A 13,451-nucleotide genomic window follows, 5' to 3' on the forward strand; every position below is an offset into this window, starting at 1 on the left:
GCTTTAGCAATAAGAAAAGAAAAAAGAAATTAAAGGAATTAGATTAGGCAATGAGGAAATGAAACTATCACTTTTTGTAGATGATATGATAATATATTTAGAGAATCCTAGAAAATCATCCAAAAACCTACTGGAAACAATTCATAGCTTTAGCAAAGTTGCAGCATATAAAATAAGCCCACACTAATCATCAACATTTCTATATATTACTAACACAGTACATCAACAAGAGATAGAGAAATTTCATTTAAAATCACTGTAGACAAAATAAAATACTTGAGGACCTGCCAAGACAAACCAGAGAAGTATATGAACACAATGGCAAAACACTTCTCACACAAATAATATCTGGTCTAAACAATCGGAAAATTTCAACTGGTTATGGCTAGATTGATCTAATATAATAAAAATGACAATTCTGCCTAAATTTGTCTACTTGTTCAGTGCCATACCAATCAAACTGTCAAAACTTTATTTTATAAAACTAGAAAAAATAATAAAAAAATTCATCTGGATGAACAAAAGATGAAGAATATCAAAGGATCTAATGGAAAAAATGCAGAGGTTGGTGGCTTTACCAATACCAAACCTAAAACTATATTTTAAATCAGATGTCATCAAAAACATTTGGTACTAGCTAAGAAATAAAGTGATGGATCAGTGGAATAGATTATATGCACACTATACAATAATCAAGGTCTATATTAATCTAGTATTGCTAAACCCTCAAATTCCAGATTCTGGAATGAGAACACACTATTTGACAAAAATTGCCGGGAAAACTAGAGAATCATATGTCAGAAAATCAGTATAGACCTACATCTCACACTTCATACAAAAACAAGGTCAAAATGGATACATAATTTGGGTATAAAAGATGATCCCATAAACAAATTAGGAGAACAAGGGATAATTTACCTATCAGATCTTTGGAAAAAGGAGGAACTTATGACCAAAGAAGAACTAGAGAACATTATGAAAGGCATAATGGACAACTTTGATTACATTGAATTAAAAAAAGTTTTGCACAACAGAAACAAGATTAAAGGGGAAGTACAAATCTGGGGGGGAAATCTTTAAAGACTATTTCTGATAAAGATCTCATTTATAAAATATATAAAGAACAATGTCAAATTTATAAGAGTACAAGTCATTCCCCAATTGATAAATGGTCAAAGGAGATGAACAATTTTCAGATATAATTAAAGCCATTCACAATTATATGAAAAATGCTCTAAATCACTAGAGAAAGGCAAATTAAAACAACTTTGGGGGACTACCTCATACCTTTCAGATGAGGTAAGATGACAAGAAAAGATAATGATAAATGTTGGAGGGGATCTGGGAAAACTGGTACACTAAAACATTGTTGGTGGAGTTGTGAAACAATGCAACCAGAATGGTTTATAGCCCAAAGGGCTATAAAACTCTGCATATCCTTTGACCCAGCAATGCCATTATTTGATGTGTATCCCAAGGAAATCATAAAGGAGGGCAAAGGGCCCACATGTGCCAAAAAATGTTTCTAATAGCTCTTTTTGTGGTAATAAAGGATTGGAATATGAGTACATGTCCATCAATTGAGCAATGGCTGAACAAGCCATGGTACATGAAGGTAATAGAATATTTTTGCTCTATTTAAATGATGAACAAGCTGATTTTAGAAAGGCCTGGAAAAATTTACATGAACTGATGCTAAGTGAAACAAGCAGAACCAGGAATACATTGTACACAATAACAGCAAGACTATGCAATGATCACCTATGAAAGGCTGGGTTCTTCTTAGCAATTCAGTGATCCAAAGCAATCCCAAAAGACTTTGGACAAAAAATGCCATCTGTATACAGAAAAAGATCTAAGAAGATTGAATGAAAATCAATGCATATTATGTTCACGTCTTTTTCCTGTTTTTTGTTTTGTTTTGTTTTGTTTTGTTTTTGTCTCTCCCATGGTTTTCCCTTTTGCTCTAAGATTTCTTTCCCAATGTGATTCATAAAGCAATGTGTATAAAAAAATAAATAAAACTTACTACAATTTAAAAAAAATAAAATGATTATATATATATATATATATATATATATATATATATATATATATATATATATATATATATTTATTTATTTATTTATTTTTTTGCCTTTTTAAAACATTTCCTGGTTTGTTTGTTTGTTTTACCCAGTATTATAAGTGCATTCTTTGAATTGGTCAGGTTGAAGTCATTACAATATTATGTAGCATCTTCATTATTATACTTTATTCTACTTTGACATTAATCCTAGCCTTTGTTCTAACTACTCAATGGTCTGAATGAATAGAGATAACTGGTTCTTGACGTGATTTTCTCAGAAGTGATTTTTCCTTCTGCTAAAATATAACCAATGCCATTTTGTTTTGTCACATTTTAGGTGTTTACCATGTTGAGCAATTTCTAACTGTCCCTTTGAAGAAAATCACAATCACTGTCAGGAGGCTTCTGAAAACTTTGAAAACCTTTTGACTTTTTCAAGTGTTAAACCTAAACACAATTTTCCCCTTTCCTTATCTCTAATTTTATAACACCTCATTTCTCTCTTGGGTACAAATCTTTCCCATAATAAAATTGTATTCTTCAGATTATTTGACATTCATACTGTGCCACTAACATATACTGCTATGAGTATGTTATTATTTCTTGGCTAATGTTTTTAGATACTTATTTCTCTAGTTAAAGAGAATGTTAAATTTCTAAATTTCTCTCCCTGCTATGCTAAGCAGGCAAATTTTTCCTCCATGGTGCTTTCCTGTGATGTTCAAAGTGTCCCAGAAATGAAATTTTAAGATATACAATTCACTATCTGATTCTAACTATTTGCTACCTAAGTTTTTAAATAAATTGAGCCATGATTTTCTTACCACTTAAACATCAGTTGGATTACTGGCAAAGAGCTTACACTTTTCTGAGAAAGACCTTTTGCTTTCTTTCCTTGCTAGCAAAAAACAAGGCAGATTGAAACATGTGTGTGATATGCCCCACCCTATCTTCCCACAGTTACAAACATCCGCCTTTATAACAGTGCCACATATCAGGGCATTAGCCTGCAACCTCTGAACAATTGGGAAATTTCTGAAGGCTTCCAGCAGGATGTAATCTTCAGTACTTTCTAACCCACAGGCACACCTCTCTGAAGTCCCCTCTAATATCTCCTTATGGCATGGAGATGAACTTGAACTTTTTGAAAAATAAGCCCACAGAACATAAGCTCTGGCAGAATACACCAATGTAAAAATGTCTTGGAGCATATGGTTGGTAATGGATTGTGTAGCTCATCTTTGACCCAGCATAGCTAAAAACAGAGAGGCTCATCCCTAAAAACAGTGGCTGGTGATTTTCTTTTTGGCTGCAGTAATTCAAAAGAGGTAGTATGTGGGGTAGCTATCTATATGTTCTGCAAGACAGGAAGACCTGCATTTAAATACTGTTTCTGATATATAAATAAGTAAATGAAAAAACGAGCAAGGTATTTAAACTCTTCATTGTTATAGTTTAGTCTTTTTTCAGTTTTGTCCTACTCTTTGTAACTCCATTTGGGGTTCTCTTGGCAAGTTGCTGAAATGATTTGCCTTTTCCTTCAGCTCACTTTACAGATCAAGAAACTGAAGCAAACAGGTTTAAGTGACTTGTCTGGAGTCACACAACTGATAAGTGTCTGAGGTGGAATTTGAAATCAATTTTTACCGACTCTAAAATGAGTGCTTTATCTTCTTCAGCATCCAGCTGCCCCAAGCTCCCAGAGTTCTAAGTGAAAGTCTAACTGCAATATACTTAGTTGTATAATCATGGTCAGTCCCTTAAATTCAGACAATTATTATAAGAAATAAATAATTGGAAGGTGAAGGGATTTTCCACAGCAGGAGTTCCTCACAAATATGAAATAAAAAAATTGAACAAAATTTTACTCCTTTCTCCACTCCCTACCTCCTCTTTCCATCATTCTTTGTCCTCTGCTTCCTCCTCCTTCTTCTCCTCGACCTGACCCAAGAAGACAGAGTATTTGTGATCTACTTCAGTGGGAGGGGAAAGCACACAGTGACAAAGATCAAAGGAGCTTTGAAATAACAAAGCACGAACAAAACAGAAGGACAATTAATGAGTGAAGGGCCTCCTATAAATGGGAATATAGAAAACCAGGGACAATAAAAATCAGTTTCTATCTACTTCTGTGAAAAATCAACAGAAGCAAAGCCGTGATTATGATGCAAGAATCCATGAATTTCTGTAGACTAAGGTAAATAATGCAATAGCCTCACCATTTTCCTAGGCAGGTTTTTTGAAAGGAAAAGAAAGCCATAAGCCTACATCTTTTCACAGTGCCTCCAAACAACACAATGAGTTAAATTGATATTTATTACCTTTTTTTCTATAACAAAGGAGGAAATTGAGACACAAGCAAACAAAATGCCATGTCTGGAATCACTGGCCAGATTAGTTGACGAACTAATGTTAAAAGCCAGGTCTCTAGCTTTCCATTCATTCTTTTAATTTCTACATACCAAGGTAAAGAAATAATTCTTTTCTTAAAGGATTAAGTTATTTTTCATTTGACTTAAAAGGCATAAATCTCATCTCCATCCCCAACTCCACATTCATGTACTCCTTCCGGGAAGCATATCATAAAAGATTCCTTATTCCTTTCATGAATTAAGATGAATTAATGACTTCAGTTCATCTAAAGATTTGTGGTTTTATCATGGTTTACTACTTAGTCACTGACAAGAGCCTGGATAGATTGATGAACTTGGAATCATATAAAACCTGGGATTATGTTACAAATCAAATCCTTTTGACTATGTGACCTTGCTCACTTAAATTCTCTGAGTTCCTATTTTCTCATCTTTCAAATAGAGATAAGAATATTTTCAGTCTCCATCTCATTTAGTTGTGGGATTAAAAAGTGTGATGTGCTTTGTAAAATTTAAAGTGTTTCAAAACTGTTAGTTACTACTACTATACTACTACTACTACTACTACTACCACTACTACTACTACTACTACTACTACTACTACTACTACTACTACTACTCCTTTCTACCTATATGGATTATGAGGTCTCTATGCTTTCAAAGATCATAAGGTCACACACATAAGACTGAAAGAAGCTCCTTCTCATTTTTTAGATAAGGCAGGTGATGCCCAGGTGAGATTGTGTTTTGTCTAAGATCATATAGGTAGCAAATAGCAGAGGTGAATTCAAACTGAAGTCCATTGAAGCCAAACTCAGAGCTTTTCCTCCCCCCCACCCCCCATAATGAGCATTGGCATTTTTTTTAAAAATTAAATTTTGTAGTTTTCAATTAAAATTTATTTCCTCTCCCTTCTGTCTCCCTCAGACTAATCGAACCAAAAAGGAAAAAGAATGAAAAAGAAAGCCTCAAAACAAATATGCATCTTTAAGCATAGCAAATTTTCACATTAGCATATCTAAAAATGTATGACTCATTATGCATTTTGAACCCATCCCCTCCTTGTAAGGAGGTGGGCAGCATGTTTCATCTTGGGTCCTTCAGTCTTCAGTATGATTTGCTATTTCATTAATCTGACTTTCTAATCTGCAAAACTTGATTGTCTTTGAAATGTTGGTGTTATATAAATTGTTCTAGCTCTTCTCAATTTCCTCAGTATTGGTTCTAATTGTTAATAATAATCATAATTAGCATTTACATAGGTATGTAAGCTTTACAAAGATCCTCATCAATATTATCTCATTTTATTCTCACAACACCTCTGAGAAGCGGGTGCTATTATTATTTCTACTTTACAGCTGAAAAAATCAAGGTTAAGTGACTTGTTCAGGATCATACAGGCCAAATTGGAACTCAAGTCATTTTGATTCAGGTCCTGCACTTCATCCAGCTTTCCATTGGCAATTCATACATATTTTACCATTCTTTCCCGGGAAAAAAATAGCCATTTAATAGCTTCTTATAGCACAATAAAATTCCATTACATTTACCTAGTACACTGCTGCTTCAATAAATGATCTTCATGAGTTGCTGTTGACAAAGAAATGCTCCACCTAGTGGTCAGTTTTCTGGTAATTAGTTTCTCTGTTTAACTAAGCATGTCCTCAAATGGCAGATTTACTATTAGTGGGTTTACACTTAAAACATTTTTTAAACTTAAGAAGATGTGTCAGTTTGAACTCTGCTGGACTAGCCTTTGAGAATCCAGACTCGCCTTCATGTCAAAAGAAGGCAGTAAAAGAAGGCTTTACTAAGCTCAATGAAAAAACAAAAAACAAAAAACAAAAAAACTAAGCTATTATAGTGAGTATTAAATTGGACTAAGAATTATATTAAGTCAAAACTGAAAGAAACTGCAGAGAGACACACTTTGCCCAAGATGAAACTGACTTGAAGTAATTTGAGGAAATGACTATTAAGTATTCAGGGTAGGATCTGAAATCAAGACTCTTGATTTGACCAATACCAACCCAAGGCTCTTTCTACTGTGTTAATCTGTCATACACACTGAGAAAGGCAGTATGGATAGAAAAACCAAAAAAAATGTCCTTTCCTCAAAAAGCTTATATTGTATCAGATGAGATATGTGCATATACACATATATCTATCCATATATAAATAGAAAGATATATGATGACCTTTTATATTTACTTATTCATTCATTCATTTATGATTCATTTATTCATTTTGCAGGGAAGGGTACTAACAAATGGGGAGATCTGGAAAGGCCTCATGGAGAAGGTAATGACTAAACTGAGCTTTGAAGGAAAGTAAGGATTTTTAGAGTAGAAATTAAAGAGGCAAGACTTCCACATTACACCAATCCCATGCTGTCCAAAGATTTTTTTTTTTTCCTGAGCCTGGGGTTAAGTGACTTGCCCAGAGACTTGCCCAGCTAGGAAGTGTTAAGTGTCTGAGAGCACATTTGAACTCGGGTCCTCCTGAATTCAAGGCTGGTGCTCTATCCACTACTCCACCTAGCTGCCCTTGTCCAAAGATTCTTTGTAAAGAATGTTTCTGCATCTTTCTTGCTGCTCAGTCTTAGTTAGCAAATATTTCTCTGGCTTATTAGAAATGAGGTGATAGATATATTAACAGATTATACAGGAAAAAACCCTTTACTACAATTATTGCTAATTATATGGATTTACAAATGAGTTTTCCCCTCCTTAACATATTCATTCAGAGCTTCAATTCCTTCATCTATAAAATGGATATAATCATACTTCCTTACCTATCTCATGGAGCTGTTATGATTAAAATCTTTTTGCTAATATTAAAGCATCATTCATTTACTAAAGACAAAGCACACACAAAAAAATCTCTTGTAATCATCACTATTCTTCCATATTTAAAAGCTGGAATTTCTTGGGCACTGGGAAAACAATTTCTCTTACCCTGGCTTATAGTCAGGTAAGAAACAAATGAGGAGGATGCATCTTTGGGTATGCTAAACTCTTCTATGTAGAGATGCTAAATGAAAACATGTGCATATCTATGGATACTCAGGGCACTACAAATGGAGTCAGGGAGGTAGAATGTGGGCTACAGAGAATCTCAGGGAAGTTAATGTTCCCGGGAAGATTATTGGATATATGTCTCGTAGCAGACAATAGCCATATTTTTTGCCACTTGAAGGCAGAGAAGGAAGATATTTTGAACAGCCATTCCTAAAAATTTGGCTTGGCATCATGGGAATTGGTGAAATCTGCAAGTCATATAATTACACTCTATCTGAATATGAATGGACAAATATAAAGAAAAGAATTCTTTTCAGTTATTCATTTGTTTAATCAATAAATAGCCATTCATTGGATGCCAACTATGTACAAGGTAATATAAAATACCAAAAATATTATCAGAATAATAAATAATCAGGGTAATGTCCACAAGAAATTTACAATCTAGAGAGATGATAGATAGATACATTATAGATAGGTGGATCATTTATTAAGCACTTACTTTATACTTGGCACTATGCTAAATGCTAGGTACATAAATAAATGTTCATATTTATTTGAAGGCAATAGTCCCTGCCCTCAAGAAAATTACATTCTAATATGAGAAAATAATCTATAAAAGTGAGCTGGAAGGATGAGGAGGGAGTAGCTAGAAATGTCTTTGGAATTCTGAGGAGGTATAGAAACCTGCAAGGTTGTCTCATCAGCAGAGTTCAATTTTCTGGTGAAAAGCCAAATACATGTTAAATAGATAATAATATAAAACAGCATAAAGGTTCAGTAAAGACAAAGGGTGCTCTATGACTTCAGAGGGAGGATGGATAATGTATCACCAAGGAGGTAGTATTTTAGTGGACTTTGGAATGATCAGTAAGATTCAGATGGTAGAAAGAAGTAGGGAAGGTTATTCAAATGAAGAGGATGATTGGTATGTATGTGTGATTGTGTAAGGAGAATTTAGGGAGAGTGATCAGAGCAGTCTGACTAGAGCAGAAGTTTCATTTGGTAAGTAGAAACACTCCTGACTACCAGTCACTCACTCCTGATCTGCTCTTTGTTCACACTATACCAACCTCTGGTCCTTCTGTTCTCACACTCTTCCCCAACTATGTAAATATTTAATAAATGGTTCTCTGAAAATGCATGACATACATTAAGTTTAATTTGTAATATTAGCATTTTCTTCTTAAGACCAGGAAATCAGTGCCCAAAGGGCTAACAAAACTGTGCATATGCTTTGACTAAGAAATATTGTTACTAAGTCAAAAAGATTAAAGAAAAAGGAAAAAGACCTATGGATACAAACATATTTATAGAAGTTATTTTTTGTGATGATAAAGAATTGGAATCTGAGGCTATGTCCATCAATTAGAAAATAGTTGAACAATTTATAATATATGAATGTGATTGAATACTATTATAAGAAGTGAATCTGAAATTAAAAAGCTTTTGTGCAAATAAAACCAATGAAACCAAGATTAGAAAGAAAGCAAAAAGCTGGGAAACATTTTTTAATAGCAAGTGTCTCTGATAAAGGCCTCATTCTAAATATATAGAGAACTGAGTAAAATTTATAAGAATACAAGCCATTCTCCAATTAAAAAATGGTCAAAATGGTCAAAGAATAAAATCAAGCAGTTTTCAGATGAGAAAATCAAAGCTGTCTAGAGGCATATGAAGTTCTTTAAATCACTTTTGATTAGAGAAATGCGAATTAAAACAATTCTGAGATACCATCTTATACCTATCAAACAAGCTAATATGACAGAAAAGGAAAGTGATAAATGTTGAAGAGGATGTTAGAAAATTGGTACACTAATGGAGCAGTGGAGTTGTGAGTTGATCCAACCATTCTGGAGAACAATTTGAAATTATACCCAAATTGTGCATTCCCTTGATCCAGCAATAATGTATCTCAAAGAGATCATAAAATAAGGAAAGGGACCTACATGTACACAAATATTTATAGCAGCCCTTTTTGTAGTGGCAAAATATTACAAATTGAGGGGATGCCCATCAGTTGGAGAATGGCTGAATAAACTGTGGCACATGAATGTAATGGAAAACTATTGTGCAATAAGAAATAATGAACAGGCAGATTTCAGCAAAATCTGGAAAGACAACCCAAACTGACACGGAATGTAATGAGCAGAACAAAGAAATCACTGTATACATTATCAGCAACATTGTGTGATGATAATCTATGAATGACTCAGCTTTTCTCAGCAACACAATGATCCAAGGCAAGTACAAAGGACTCATAAAAGAAAATGCTATCAATATCTAGATAAAGAACTAATGGATTCTGAAAGCAGATGGAAGCATTTTTTTTTCCACTTTATTCTTTCTCATGGTTCTTTTTCCCTTTTGATCTGCTTCTTCTTTTACAACTCTGATGATGTGGAAATATCTTTTTCATGATAGAACATTAATAAACTATATCAAACTGCCATCATCGAAAGAGGGGAGGGGAAGGAAGGAGGGAAAAATTGCAGTTCAAAATCTTGTAAAAATGAATGTTAACATTTTTCTTCACATGTAACAGGGGAGGAAGAGAGAGGGGGAAGGAAAGAGGAAAGGAGGGAAGAGTGAGGGAGAAAGGAAGGAAGGAAGGAAGGAAGGAAGAAAGGAAGAAAGGAAGAAAGGAAGAAAGAAAGAAAGAAAGAAAGAAAGAAAGAAAGAAAGAAAGAAAGAAAGAAAGAAAGAAAGAAAGAAAGAAAGAAAGAAAGAAAGAAAGAAAGAAAGAAAGAAAGAAAGAAAGAAAGAAAGAAAGAAAGAAAGAAAGAAAGAAAGAAAGAAAGAAAGGAAGGAAGGAAGGAAGGAAGGAAGGAAGGAAGGAAGAAAGAAAGAAAGAAAGAAAGAAAGAAAGAAAGAAAGAAAGAAAGAAAGAAAGAAAGAAAGAAAGAAAGAAAGAAAGAAAGAAAGAAAGAAAGAAAGAAAGAAAGGAAGGAAGAAAGGAAGAAAGAAAAGAAAGGAAGAGAGGGAGGGAGGGAAGAAGGGAGGGAGAGAGGGAGGGAGGGAGGGAGGGAGGGAGGATGAGGAAGGAAAGAAGGAAGGAAGGAGAGGGAAGGAGGGAAAGGGAAGGGAAGGAAAGGAAAGGAAAAAAAAAGGAAGAGGAATCTGAGTTGACTGGTATGAATTGATGCAAAGTAAATGAGCAGAACCACAGCAATGTAAAAAGTAACATCAATATTATAAAAAAATCATTAACTGTGAATGACTTAGTAATTCTATACAATGCTACACAACAATTCCAAAGAATTCATGATGAAAAATGCATCCAGCTCCAGATAGGGAACTGATTATCTCAGATTACCAATTGAAAAAGAGTTTTTTTCTTTTCTTTTTTCTTTTTCTTTCTTTCTTTCTTTCTTTTTTTTTTTTTTAACATGACTAATGCAAACATATGTTCCCATGACTTTATATGGTATTGTATCTCTTGCCATCTCAATGGATGGGGGAGGACATGAAGGAGGGAGAATATTTGCAACTGAAAATAAAAAGTAAAAAAAAAATTGGGGGCAGCTAGGTGGCACAGTGGATAGAGCACCAGCCTTGAATTCAGGAGGACCTGAGTTCAAATATGGTCTCAGACACTTAACACTTCCTAGCTGTGTGACCCTGGGCAAGTCACTTAACCCCAGCCTGGGGGGGGGGGGGGGAATAAATAAAGACTAGATAATCAACAGACCAATAAATCAAACTCTGGTTTGTAGTGTTTGCCTTTCTGAGATATAAAAGCTCATACTGAAAATTTAACAAATGGCTTTCTCCTAGATTTGGTACTACCTGCTCCCAGCTCCACATATACAGTGATTTTCCTTATCATTTTAAAACCAAGTACACAAAAATAGCTTTCTAAGTTGTATAGAAGTTACTGATCTACATTGCTACAGGGAATTTCCTTATCTGAGAACTCATTGTATCAATTAAAATTGTATATTCAGCCCTTATTCTCAAACCACTCAATGTTGTTCTGTCCTGTCTGACTCGGTGACCCCATTTGGGTTTTTCTTGACAAAGATACTGGAATGGTTGCCATACCCTTCTGGAACTCATTTTACAGATGAGGAAATTGAGGCAGGCAGGGTTAAGTGCCTTGCCTAGTTTCTAAGTGTCTGGAGCCAGATTTGAACTCAGGAAAATAGGTTTTCCTGACTCCAAGCCTAGAGTTCTACTCGCTGTGGCACCTAACTTTTCCCAAACCATCCATTCTATTATCTGATAAAAAATGTACCCACTTTGTTAAATTTGCTCTCCACTGGACCATTCTGACAATTTACACTGTCTTTCCTAAGAGTCAGGAGCCAGCTTTGGAGTCAGGGAAGCTAGGATCAGAACCCAACTCTGTTACTTTCCATGTTTTTGACTGTGAACAAGTCATTTCCTCTCTCTGCTTCAGTTCCTTCAACTGCAAATGAGAAGTAGGCCGGAGAATCTCTAAATTTGGCTTTTAATTCTAAATCCTGTGACCAAAGAAGCAAAGAGGGGGGAAAAAAAGCCCCTGGCAGCAAAGACATCTATTGTGAAAGAATTAACTCACTCTTTTGTTTTTCTTTCTGTCTCTGTCCCTGTCTCACTGTATCTCTGCCTCTTTCTCTCAGCAACACTGTAAAAAGGCAAGACAGAACACAAGTGTTTGAGAAAAAAATAAAGATTAACTAATAAAGAAGTCTCATGAATAGTAGACAGCAAGGTGGCACAGCAGAGAGAGTGTCCGTCCTGCAGTCAGGAAGATCTTGTGTTCAAATGTAGTTGAAGACAAATGTCTGTGTGAGTCACTTGCCTCAGTTTCTTCATCTGAAAAATGAGCTGGAGAAGAAAATAGCAAACCACAGCAATATCTTTGCTAAGACACCCCAAAAGGGATCACAAAGAATCAAACATGATTAAAAAATAACTAAACAATGATATTTATATTTCAAGGTTTTCTACTTAAAAACAAAGACTTTTTTTTTTTTTTTTTGGTTAGAATCTCATTTTGTGACACCTGTATGGCCTGTAATAAATCTTTTTCTACGTTGGGGCTCAGCATCTTTCTCTATAAAACAGGGGACAAAGACTAGATAGTCTCTAAAATTCTTTCCCCTCCAAAATCCTAGAATCCTGCAAACAGAAAGATGGAACATAGATCTGAATAAAGGAGGGCTTCTGGCCCAGATAGATTGAACTTTAAATATATATATATATATATATATATATATATATATATATATATATATATATATATATATATATATATACTTTTTTTTCCCCTTTTTGGTAGCTCTCTAGATCCACAACTACCTCTATTTGAAAGAACTGATCCATCTCTTTAAAGGCCCTCCTTCCTGGTCCCGGATCAAAAGGCTGCTGACAGCAAACCTGGGGAGCACATACCAGTCCCATGTGCACTTTTTTCATTCCATTGCTGTGTTTGCAAAGCTGTCATGCTTCACCGCGCGTATTTACTGTACTGTACCTTGCACAAAACCCCCAGATTCCTTATTTGAAATGCCTTTGTGTTTCTGTGTGTACAAGAACCCCCAGGCGAACGTCAGTGACCCTCCCACTCAGCACCTGGCCCTGACCTGAAAAAAACATTAAACAAATACAAGGGGAGAAGAAACTTGCTTCTGCCCCCAAACAAGCAGACCAAGAGGTTCTCATTTAAAATTAAAACAAGACTACAGGACAGCTGTCCCTTTCTTTAAGATGCTTCTATATACCCGTCAATCTACACCTAAGAACCAAGGCCTCTGAGCAAGAGACTTTATCCCAGTATCACTCTCTCCCTTTGAGATGAACCCTTGAATGGACAGATACTGCCTCACACTTAGTCTATGAGTCCTATGGATTCATCTAAGTCAACTCCTTCCCTCATTTTACAATGGGGGAAACCAAGGTCTAGGGAGAGAAGTAATTTCCCCATGATAATAGAGCTGGAATTCAAGCCTTTACTGACTCTTTCCTACTAAATAAAGTATTATTTTGGTATTTAAGGCCCTGGCC

At 35.0% G+C, this 13,451-nt stretch overlaps 1 long non-coding RNA gene across 4 annotated transcripts in view; it reads right to left on the reverse strand.

Annotated features, from left to right (window-relative positions):
- LOC141551361 (uncharacterized) overlaps positions 1–12,872 on the reverse strand; it is a 50,199-nt gene extending 37,327 nt beyond the window's left edge. For 2 of the 4 annotated variants that reach the window (XR_012484838.1, XR_012484837.1), the window contains exon 1: positions 3,956–4,036. This is a non-coding gene — a long non-coding RNA (uncharacterized LOC141551361). Of the gene's footprint in view, positions 1–3,955; positions 4,037–12,839 lie in introns of those variants that run through there. The other 2 variants (XR_012484841.1, XR_012484840.1) reach the window with 2 other exon arrangements.
- Between the last annotated feature and the right edge of the window lie 579 nt (positions 12,873–13,451).

This window comes from Sminthopsis crassicaudata, chromosome 1 (assembly GCF_048593235.1).
Source record: "Sminthopsis crassicaudata isolate SCR6 chromosome 1, ASM4859323v1, whole genome shotgun sequence".
NCBI classification, from domain to species: domain Eukaryota; kingdom Metazoa; phylum Chordata; class Mammalia; order Dasyuromorphia; family Dasyuridae; genus Sminthopsis; species Sminthopsis crassicaudata.